The sequence below is a fragment of the Ruditapes philippinarum genome, unplaced genomic scaffold (genome assembly GCF_026571515.1).
Source record: "Ruditapes philippinarum isolate M1 unplaced genomic scaffold, ASM2657151v2 ctg3841_1_1_1_1, whole genome shotgun sequence".
NCBI lineage: Eukaryota > Metazoa > Mollusca > Bivalvia > Venerida > Veneridae > Ruditapes > Ruditapes philippinarum.
In genome coordinates, this window is record NW_026865493.1 from 97,163 (window position 1) to 110,189 (window position 13,027).

At 30.5% G+C, this 13,027-nt stretch overlaps 1 long non-coding RNA gene across 1 annotated transcript; it reads left to right on the top strand.

Moving 5' to 3' along the window:
- Positions 1–1,701: 1,701 nt before the first annotated feature.
- LOC132729362 (uncharacterized) lies at positions 1,702–11,436 on the top strand. The gene is made up of 3 exons (XR_009625604.1): positions 1,702–1,810; positions 8,840–8,932; positions 10,711–11,436. It is a non-coding gene; the product is annotated as an uncharacterized LOC132729362 (long non-coding RNA).
- Positions 11,437–13,027: the final 1,591 nt, after the last annotated feature.

Below are 13,027 nucleotides of genomic sequence, written 5' to 3' on the forward strand. Positions count from 1 at the left end.
TTTGAGTTATTGCCCTTCACTTAGTAAAAATTTACAATATTCAATTTGTGTTGCACATTACTCAAAAAGTATTTGACCTGTAGGCCTGAAAGTTTACAAGAATGTTGGTCAGCATGTGTACTTATGCTCCTTGGGGCTTTGCACTTGTTAAAGTTAAAATTAATTAGGCTGTGATATGATTTCAACATTTTATGTACTTTTATTGCAAAAGAATGTTGCAAAGATATATAAGTTTCTATAATTATAAGTTAGTGAGGGAAACCTGTAATAGCAGGTCTAAAGAAAAGGTTTGTGTTTTTGGTTTACCAGAGCACAAAGTATTGAAGGTACTGCAAAATCATTTAATTTTCAGGGCATAAATTTGGTGGTTTGTGAACTGTAAGATTGTGTATTCGTGGAATTCAGTTGCCAGGTAAAATGAAAAAAATATGAATCCTCAAATTCCACTTTCAGTAAATTATACCCGTCATTTGTGCCACTTAAATGATAACAAGTGCAAGAAAACATGATCTTGACCTATTCAAGCTCTGTCTTCTAAATAAGCATGTGTCGTGTATCAATTATATTTTATAATCTGTTGTGTCATTATTAAAAAAAAAGGTGTATAAATTCTCTCTTCATTAATTTACCGATGTAAACATGTCTGTTTTCTTGTGATCATGTGACCTTGAATTATTTTAGTTGTCACCCCTGTACAGAAATAGACCCAACTTGGAGTGGGATAGAAAATAGTTTTTTAGAACCCCAATTCAAGTCATCTCTATAGTTTGTTTGGTATTATTCAAAGTGTATTTATTATGCTCCCCGAAAAATTTCGGGGGGAGCATATAGTCGGCGCCCTGTCCGTCCGTCCTTCTGTCCGTCCGTTGTCTTGTCGGGAGCATAAATTGAAAACCCTTGGAGATAATTTGTTTAAACTTCATACAGTGGTAGAGGGGATTGAGGGGGAGTGCAGTGTCAAAGAACCATAACTCTATTTTGCCTGGTTTTTGAATTATCTCCCCTTATAGACATATCTTGTCCGGGGCATTACTCTAAAACTATAAAAGATATCAACACAAAACACAAAACTTTGTAGGTAAATAAATCTCAATGGGTAGATGTGCAGTGCACAAGCACCATAACTCTTTTTTGCCTAATTTTGGAGTTATTGCCCTTTGTTAATTTCAACACTTTGAACATTGTCCGGAACATAACTCTAAAACTATAAGAGATATCAAGATGAAACATTGAAGATAGATAGATCTCATTATGAATTATCTCCCCTTTTAGAAAAATCTTGTACTGGACATAGCTGTAAAACTATAAGAGATATCAACATGAAACTTTGTAGGAAGATATATTTCAATGGGTAGAAGTGCAGTGGACAAGACTCATAACTCTGCCTTGCCTAATTCTGGAGTTATTGCCCTTTGTTTATTTTTACTTTTTGAAGTTGTCTAGAACATAACTTAGAAACCATAAGAGGTATGAACTAGAAACTTTGTAGGTTGATAGATCACAGTGATTAGAAGTGCAGTGCAAAGAACAGTAACTCTGCCTTGCCTAATTTTGGAATTATTGCACTTTGAACTTTTTCCAGGGACATAACTCTGAAAACTACAAGAGGTGTACTTTCCTGTGTCCAAAACCTATTCGGGGAGCATCACCCGGCTCAAACTGGGCTCTTGTTACATCTGTGTAGATTTTTTGTGTTATATGATAAAATCAAAAGTTGTTTTTTGTGTATTCTTCAGGACCTCTTTTCTTGATGGGAAGGATTTAAGATGTACTGCCTGACAGCATCCGGGAATCGTTAAATGGAAATTAGGTAAGAATGCAACAGACAAAACTCTATTAGTCAATTTACTTTCCCAAGAATTTTTTTCTAAAGTATAATGATAGTTCACACAATATACCCTATTTTACAGAAATACTACAGAAATACGCCAAAACATCATGAGCTATCTAATAGATGTTGTCAGAATAAATGACTTCATTCAGAATAAATGACTTCATTTATGCTACCTTTGCCTTTGCAATCACACAAGAGAAAATGTCCTGGAAGCCACATCATAGTTTTCAGTTGGCATAAACGATTAAGAAAGGGTAATGGAGAAATTGTAGACAAGTCAGGCAGAGGCAGAAAGAAGAAATTTTCAAGGATGTTTGTGACATCAATTGCCGAGACTTTGAAAAATTACAGGCGATTGACTGCGGACATATCAACAATGTTTGACAGTAGTTAGGGGACAGTGCAGTCAATTCTAACTAAGGATTTTAAAATGAGAAATGCTAATACATTAACTATTATATTCTTGGTTTACAACTGTATAATTATTTTACTACTCTACTTATTTAACAATTTCATCAATAGTCTTATGGTGAAATTTTGTCAACAGTTTTACAGTCATATTCAAAATCAGTTATGCGTTATATTTATTTCAAACTACCGGTAATAACAATTTTGTTTTGAGTTGTATTATTCTTTTTATTTTCTCGTATATATGATATATTATCATTCAGCAAAAGTATATAAATACTTTTATACTTTCATTCTGAATAAATAAAATTGAATGAATGAATGTGTTGTAAAGTTGGATTCCAACTACAACAGATTATGTAATCATTACATAATATTGTATAATATTACTCAAGAAGTAAATCATATATAATCTTCATGCATACTTTTCAAGAAATATTAAGGGTTTAAACTTTAACTGAGATTTAAGTTTATTTTAAAAGTTTAATCATATTGAATATTGTATTGTTTTACAGACATTTCATTCTTATCATTCATTAGTTTAATGTTGATTATAGTTTGTAGAACTTATTGATACACTCATTAACAGTAACTTAGCATGGCCTAAGACTCTTTATATACAACATATAGAGAATGGTTCTACTTTTACTTATATTATCCTTAAACTTTAAAGTGAGATACAAGTTACTGATTTAGCATTATATATGTTTGTAAATATGTTTAGTTTCTTATTAGTATTTTGATTATTTTGATTACTTTGTATTACTTAGTCATTATTATCATCTTTTATAGAAAATGTCAATATTGTTTCATGTTAAACTTTTCCATGAATCATAATCTATTTTTAGACTAGTTATGTAAAGAACTGATAAGCCTAGAACATTTGTTAAGTAAATTCTGGTTGGCTGTAATTTGACCAATCAGATAAGTTGTTACATACAGTGCCACCTGTAGGTAGATGCTAGCTCCCTCTGGGATTCAGAAGTCCATTTATACAAGCATCTCAAACAATTTTGTCATTCTGCTGCTAATTTTTGGAAAAGTAACATCTCTAAAAGCTCTCTAAGGTTAATTAATTAATTATTTAATTTATTTTAGGCACTTTGGCATTTAAATGAACCTTAGAGATTATCTAAATTCACTAAAACATTTTTGATAAATTTGTAAGTAATTTAAGTAATTATTTTCACAGAATTAATTAAGATTAATTAATATCTTTTCTTTGTTTTAAGTGGCAGCCATTTTGAATAATTAGATCTTTATTTTTGTTGCTATAGATTAAAACAGGGCTTGCTACTATTTAGGTTTATTAGTTTAACAGCACAGAATCATTAAGGTTATTTTTCATATTTTCATTTATAACAGTTTAAACAACTTTCAACTGGTTTAAATCTTTTATTTACTAGTTTATCTTAATTATCATATTTTTGGTTAATTACAAACAGTTCATATTAAAGTACATTTTGTCAACTTGTTTAGTTTTAAGTAACTTTTAGTTAAGTGTAAATAAAAACTTAGTTCATTAAAAATTTGGTTGATTTAAATTTATTCAACATTTGTGTTTTATTTCCCTTTGCATTCAAAGGGTGGTGTCATCCTGACGATTAGATTTTTCCCATTAAAGAGTACTCCTGAGCAAACTAAGAACATTAGGTAATAAGTAACTAAATTCTATTAATAGAAATCAAAAAGGTTTTAATTTTCAACACCACAACAATGGTGCCAAGTGGGATAGAGGCCTGCTTCTATTTTTAGAAACACTTATTAACATATTTTTTCATCACCACAACAATGGTGTCAGAATCGGGATAGTTTTGAAAATAAGTAAATTTTCTCAACTCAGGAGTACAGTATTTTTATAAGTAAATTTTTGTATTTTTGAAAATAAAGATTTTTGTCAAAGTAAATTTTTGAATACAAAGTCAATTAATAGCAATAAAGTGAAGTCAATTATTATCAGTAAAAACTCTTGACCTATCTTTTCTTCTTTCAACTGCTACTGGGTGATCTGTTCTATTTCAACTGATAGGGGCGGCCTGAAGGTTGAAGCTTGTCACAAGCCTGAACAGCTAACTTAGTTTCAGTTAATTTCATATAAGGTAGGACGGTGAATACATTGACATCCTTCCGGCTATACGTTTGCGGCAGTCCGGCAAGCTGGATGTTATATGGGGTAATCGTTCTATTAGTAATACAATAATAGGTGATTATATATTTCTGGCTATACTGTTCTGGCAGCTGGAAGCACAAGCGTGTCATATATGATCCTAGAGTTGTAAAATTCTTTTCTATCTTCTAGCCAGGCCTATTCTACCTCTTTAATTAAATATAAAGGCCAATTCCCAAAGAGTCCCTTACCCAGAAATATAAATCACAAGTACAGAGATCAATAGCAACCAAAGTTATTGATTTATGAAGTACATAGTCAGTTCCAACTAATTACAACTTTATTTTCAGCGTCCGATAGTGCCTATTTCGCAAACACACATTTTAGGCAATATAGTGTGTATATTCAGAAAGCTTTCCATCTATCTTCATAATATAAATTCTAAATTTTCATTTTAAAAGGCACTTCACTTGGCAAACCATTATTAGTCTGTGCATTTGCTCCGAAATAAAAGATTATCAAAATTTGTCCGCATATTGGCTCCGAAATAATAAGAAAGAAGATTCCTTCATATTGTCAAACCTTCTGAAATTGTCACAGAAGATTCAGCCTTAGACATGGCCAGCAGCTAAACACACAAACATTACACCGAGATGGAACCGCTATCTAGAACACTACAAACCAATGTTGGCATCAACACGTCAGAAGAAGATGTCTACTTCTACGATTGTTATCCTCCACTACAATACGCAACTTCATACCAGAGCGACGTCAACTACTATTACAACCATTATGCAACAACCTCCTCCAGACAACTGCCTTCACCTTCTTTTCATCACAACAACACAGTCAGGGAAGTCCTGTATCTCCGAGAACAAGTTCAATTCTATGAAAAACGTCTTCAAGAACTCCAGCTATTACAAAGAAGTACCAGGGAAGATGAACAAACATGCTATACTCCACAAGTCAACAAAATAACGTTGAATAGACTGACTCCATGTCATGCGCCAATAACACAGCCGTCATACCATACTTATGAAGTATATTCTAGAAACTTTCAACAAGAACCTGAGGACAGCTACGTAGACCCAGAAACATACAAATTTGAACAAACATTCCATCACAATGAACATTACCAGCCCAGGCGAAGACTGTCACGTACCAGTACTCCATGTAAAACAAGAAGCACAGCTCTTACAATTACAGACAACCACAAAGAAAATCCTCATGACATGAATTCAAACCGATTTATAACAGAAGAACAGTTCCATCAATTCACATCTGAATTTATACAATCACTGATGAAAGATGATTACACATGGGTTGATGACAAATACCAAGATGAAAATTTCACAAGAAACAAAGATTTTCAACAGAAGACAAAATTCTATTCAAGCTGTCAAGAAGACTGCTGCCTTCCTTCCAAAAGTCAAGCTTATCCAGAACCTGCCATAGAAAATACACAATTGAATGGTCTGACTCTTTAACAAATGAGCCTAGGAAATTGGTTTTCCGACGATGGAACTTATCTCAGAAAGTTTTGTCATCCAGACTGAGACATTTTGTTCAATCATTTTCAACTGATCACTGGAATAATATTATAAATGATTTTTTTTTGTTCTTGTATTTTTTTTTAGAAAAATGGATAATCTAGAGATCTTAGCAGTATACTCTGAAGAATTAGATGGGTTTAATGCTCAGTATATAGATAATGATCAGAAGCCAGCAGAAAGGCCTCTCTGGCCTAATGTTCCCTCCTGCTGCCCAGTTGAGGACTGTGTGGAAGTTTACCAGAGTTTCAGCAGCTTTGAACGGCACTGGAACAATAAACATGTGAATATAATAAAATTATACAAGTGTCCAAACTGCTCTTTCAAGTCGGCCAGAGAATACAATGTAAGGAAACACCAAGAAAAGGTACATAAAATGAAGAGTGTGATTGAATTTGAAGAATCTGAAAATGGAAAATACATTAATCCAGGAGACAAACTTCCATACAAGTTTGATCACCGACAAAGAATGTCTAATAAAAGAAAAGCTATTGAAGGGACAGACCTTCTAGTCAGAGGCGGACAAGTGTGCCGGGATCAGTTCGCGGAAGAACACAAGGGAAATGTCGTTGTTAAATACAAGCAGAATAAAAAATAAACTGTTTTGAATTCAATAATCAGAGTGAAACAAAAATTATATGTGATTGATTATTTCTTATTTTCTGTTGTTATATTATAACATGTTGTATTATTCTTTTGTCATTCCTGCATTTTTTTTTATTTTAACAAAATTATTTTTTGAAAATTTTGGTCTTAAGAAGGGGGGAATGTAGCAGGAATGCCTATCATTACATTTTACTGATATAATCTTATTTTCAGAATAATATATAAACAATGAATATTTTTCCTTAGCCTTATTTATACATTTAGTATCTTTTCAAAATCATTCAGCTGGCACTATTTTTTCTATCTATAGTAACAGTAAGCATAACTTAATGCATTATTTCATGATATTCATGCTATTCATATCTTATGTAAGGGTTTTATCCAATAGAGGGTTGTTCATTAAATTTAACTTAATACACTTCAATACATTTTAAAGCAGAATATTGATTCTTGATATTGTTTACTCAATATTTTGTAACATTCCTCTTTTTGTTATTTATTTTCAAGTCTTGCATTTTTCATGAATTGTGTGATTGCAGAGAGAAGTGGCTATATAAGCCAGTATTTTCGGTCATTTCATTGCCTTGTCTACAGATGCAAAAGGTAGCGTATACCTATTATCGTCTGACTTGGTCATTTCTCTCTATTTTCCCTATGATGTTTTTTGTAACTTATATTTCATTTCGTGACATTTTAGGAAATCAATTTAATACTTTGACATAGAAACATATTATCTTAAATCTATTTTGCAATAAAATTGTTGAACTCTGAAATGCCTATGTTCTTCATATTTGAATTTTCAATTTAATCTTAAATGAACCTGGGTAAATAACTAGGACGTTAATTGTGATCACTGTGTGTCCGTTTGTCCGTCCTGTTACAATTGTATTGTTTTACAGACATTTCATTCTTATCATTCATTAGTTTAATGTTGATTATAGTTTGTAGAACTTATTGATACACTCATTAACAGTAACTTAGCATGGCCTAAGACTCTTTATATACAACATATAGAGAATGGTTCTACTTTTACTTATATTATCCTTAAACTTTAAAGTGAGATACAAGTTACTGATTTAGCATTATATATGTTTGTAAATATGTTTAGTTTCTTATTAGTATTTTGATTATTTTGATTACTTTGTATTAATTAGTCATTATTATCATCTTTTATAGAAAATGTCAATATTGTTTCATGTTAAACTTTTCCATGAATCATAATCTATTTTTAGACTAGTTATGTAAAGAACTGATAAGCCTAGAGCATTTGTTAAGTAAATTCTGGTTGGCTGTAATTTGACCAATCAGATAAGTTGTTACATACAGTGCCACCTGTAGGTAGATGCTAGCTCCCTCTGGGATTCAGAAATACATTTATACAAGCATCTCAGACAATTTTGTCATTCTGCTGCTAATTTTTGGAAATGTAACATCTCTAAAAGCTCTCTAAGGTTAATTAATTAATTATTTAATTTATTTTAGGCACTTTGGCATTTAAATGAACCTTAGAGATTATCTAAATTCACTAAAACATTTTTGATAAATTTGTAAGTAAGTTAAGTAATTATTTTCACAGAATTAATTAAGATTAATTAATATCTTTTCTTTGTTTTAAGTGGCAGCCATTTTGAATAATTAGATCTTTATTTTTGTTGCTATAGATTAAAACAGGGCTTGCTACTATTTAGGTTTATTAGTTTAACAGCACAGAATCATTAAGGCTATTTTTATACTTTCAGTTATAACAGTTTAAACAACTTTCAACTTGGTTAAATCTTTTATTCAACTAGTTTATTCTGATTTTCATATTTTTGGTTAAATAAGAACAGCATATATTAAAGTGATTATTGTAAACTTATTTAGTTTTAAGTAACTTTTAGTTAAGTGTAAATAAAAGCTTAGTTCATTAAAAATTTGGTTGATTTAAATTTATTCAACATTTGTGTTTTATTTCCCTTTGCATTCAAAGGGTGGTGTCATCCTGACGATTAGATTTTATCCCATTAAAGAGTACTCCTGAGCAAACTAAGAACATTAGGTAATAAGTAATTAAATTCTATTTATAGAAAACATAAGGCTTAATAATTTTCAACACCACAACAATGGTGCCAAGTGGGATAAAGGCCTGCTTCTATTTTTAGAAACCACTTATTAACAATATTTTTTAATCACCACAACAAATGAAATAATTAATTGGTAAATTAATATACACTGTGATATTTGGTTTAGGAAAAAATCTACTGTACATTATAGATTTAAGGACTTTCACAAAGATTGTATGATGCAAATATATTCTGTATTTATTTCTGTGTTAAGTTTTTTTGTATTTTATAGGAAACAGAGTGTTGATGTCTGGACTATTCTACTGTTGTGAAGTTTAAGATATAATACTTTTATAAAAAAAGACTTACCTATACATATCAATTGGTAAATATATATGTTAATCACTCTTAGAATGAAACTGATGCATAATTTTCCTCAATTTAAGTCAGCGGAATTTTTTCCCGAAAATAGCTGGAGAAAGGCACTCTGACTGTATGTATTTATTTTATATGTTTTACATCGACAACAGTTTTCAAAAATATTAAAGGTATTCACTTGAAAATCAATAGATATATATTTAAGATCTCTTAGTCATTAGAGATTACTGTTCAAAGTACGGATTATGACTTATTTATGGCATTTTATCAACTGAGAAAATTCCTGGTAAAAGTGTTGCATGATTTTAACTTCTTTCAAACAGCAAAACCCACAGATGGTTTAGTAAACAAGTTTCACTACCATTAAAATATATAGTACCAATTTCTTCATTTTTCCAGGTTCATATAAGTCAATTTACAAAATGAACATGATATTTCTATCAGGTAAATCAAATGCTTGCTATTATTGAAATAATTTATTATTTCCATTACAATTTATTTGTGAATGTCAGTAATGTATGTGATTGTGTTGAAATAAGATGGTACAAATAATTTGTTTTTATCCAGCATTAAATCAGCATATGAATATAAAAAATGACTAATGTATTAACTAACTGTACGTCTGCTTGTACCATGTAACCAAGATGGTCTGCACTGTAATATTATAGTCTGTACAATAATGAATGGTAATATATATATTAAAAAATGGACAAGTTCAGTACAGATATCTAGTATGTTGAGAATTAATACTGAAAACGTTTCTTAAGCAAAAATATAACATTGCATTTCTTTTGCATTATCCATGTTTGTATCTATAGAAATTTAAAGTTTATACATGTAGAATAAAATTACTAGAACTTAGAAAACATGAAATCATATAAGTTTGACAAATTAAATTATTTCAGGGTGATTTCATTGTTTACATAATCTTACTGCAATTTATTGTCACAGGAACATTTTATACGCATATTACATGCTAAATTAAAATGAAAAAATCTGCCAATAAAAAATAATTGACAAATATTAATTTTTCATTTAAAACTAATGAGGCAAAGTAAATTACAATATTTTATTTGAGATGTGTACAAAAAAGTGATAGATATTTTGGTTTTTGTGATATATGTATTATTATTACATGCTTCACAATATTAGTAATTAATAATATACATAACAGACAGGGCTTATCATCAAGTGAATTATTACACGATATATGCACAGCATAAAAAAATGGTTACACATCATATGACGTCAGTTATGAAATCAGTAAAACAAATGACGTCAGGGAAATTACTTTTATGCTCAATGTAGTTCAACATATTTTTATGAATTCTCTTTTAATAAGCATATATGAATGGAAATAGATATTAATTTTTCTTGCATTGTAGTATAAAAATGCATGGTTTATTGTTCAAATGCTTTAGGCGCAGCATAAAAAAATGCTTACACATCATAATTATGACGTCAGATATGAAATCAGTAAAACAAAGGACGCCATGAAAATTACCTTCATGCTCAATGTAGTTCAACATATTTTTTATCAATTCTCTGTTAATAAGCATGTAAAAGAATGGAAATAGATATTAATTTTTCTTGCATTGTAGTATATAAATGCATGGCTTAGCGTTCAAATGCTTTGCAATTAATCACTCGGGTCTTTGTGATTATATTCCTGCACATTTTAACATAAAGCCTGCATTATTTTACAACAATACACGCAAAATTGATATCTATTTCCTAGATAAATAATAATAAAGTGATATTAATATATATTTCTTTTATTATCAGAGAGACACTTCTGGAAGGACAGTGAATTGACATTTGTTTTTCTCAATATGAAAATGGAATTACTTAAGGCATCTCAGTGGACTAAATGATGACACTTAATCTGTAGGGATAAAAAATCTACAACTATGAGAAGTTCATTAATCGGTACAGCAATGTGTTAAAAACAATCAAAATAAATTATATGATTACAAATGATGATGTTACAAGTGAAAAAATCTAGAAGCAGGTGTTCAAAGAATTTTAAAAATCAATAAAACAGTTGTATAACAACACTGTTATAAGTTCAGTGATAAACACCAGTAGCAGGTGTTCAAGGAATTCAAAATCAATTATATCATAGTGTTCCAACTCCAGTGATAAACTCCAGTAGCAGGTGTTCAAGGAATTCAAAATCAATTATATCATAGTGTTCCAACTCCAGTGATAAACTCCAGTAGAAGGTGTGCCAAAATTACAACTCAACTGATAGAAATGAGTAGCAGAAAATTATAAGTTTGTACTATGTGTGAAGAAAGTTTTTGTGAGGGAATATACATGTTTATAATTTATCTGATGAGCTGAAGTCCGACTCTACAAGATAATTTCTGATTCCATTCCACTGTATCGACACTAGTGTATATTGATATATCATATTACATTTGTAAATTATTTAAAAAGATATGTCTTAAAGATCTTTATTATACCTCTGTATTTCAAACCACTTGCCCCTCACCGCTGTGGGTTCGAATACCGACAGGACTTTGGATTCTTTCATGTGAGGAAGCTATCCAGTAAGCTTACAGAACGTCAGTGGTTCTACTCAGGTGCCCATTTGTGCCTGAAATAATGCACAGAAGGGCACCTGAGGTCTTCTTCCATCAGTAAAGCTGGAATGTCTCGATATGACCTATAATGTGTCGATGTGACATAAAACCCAAAACAAACAAACAAAAAATACCTCTGTACAACAAAAGTAGTGCAGCTGGTATACTGGTTTTAGGCTGTGAGTCATTGTGGTTGTCTGGTCATTTATATGTACCTCTGTTTAAATGCTCAAACCAATTATAATATAACTGGACAAGAATAATTGTCACAAATCTGTTTGCCCAATATTTACATGCAGTTCAGCAGGCAAAGTAGTACTCTAATTAGTAGTCCTGATTACATTTTCTCATTAATAACTTTGGACATTTTCTTTCATAAAAATATAAAGCTGTAAGAAATACAAATATCTATGCCATTTGTTAAATTTTCAAAGTCAAGTCAAATGTTTTATTAGCAAAAACATATACATGTTCATTGCCAAGTTACATTTTAGCGATACAGTAAGAACAGGAAAGTAAGATGTATTATATAGAGGATATTAAATGAGTGTAAGTTCAATACTGAATTTATTGCACGAGTTGAATTAAATTATATTATGCAAGCCTCTGGCGAGCATAATATTATTTTATTCAGCGGGTGCAATAAATTCAGTTATAAACTTACACGAATTTAATATTCTATTTATCACATATTCAAATAAAGACTGTTTTAAGTGAAATAAGAGTCACTTTTCATTGACGCGCCTTTAGTATAACGCTGACATTTAGTGCGTCTTTACACTATGTTTGTATAACACTAATGACGTCACGTCAAAATATATGCACGGCCGTGCAATACCTTATTTACGGAGTCGCAAAATCGGCACGGGTGTGTGATAAAAATTATTATGCATACACATATGTTTCAGTGTAAAATAATTCAAACAAATGTATTAAAGGGACTCCACTGACGTATTTTTGACATGACAATACTAAAAATTATTTTTTGAGATTAATGTTCCATTTGATATAGGTCTCGACCAGTAATATGTGTGAAAAAATTCAGATTATTAGCTCACTCCCTTTTTCCAGAATATTTCTTCTTCTTATAAAAATGACCAAAAATTGAAAAAATTTTGTAAAACATTTTATTACTTATATCAAGTTGAAAATAGCATAAAGATACAATTTTGAATTTATTTTTGGGTATTTCTTAATTATCTTTTGCATATCTTTCTGTTTTAAGTGCCCCAGCTGATCCATCAACAACATTCAATTTTTATGTTCCTAGGATTTTGGACCTGAGTGGAGTTCCTTTAACGTAGATTCAGTTCATAGTTGAATCGCTTATTAAATTATTAATTTTGAAAAAGTAATAAGTTAGCACACCATTGTTGTAGTTGCTGATCAAACAATTTTGTATTATGGTATTTACAGGCACAGTTGTAATGTTATCATTATTCTATACATGTATAATTACCTAAATCTGATGACATATTTTTAACATATTTTGACCAGCTATTTAATAAAATACC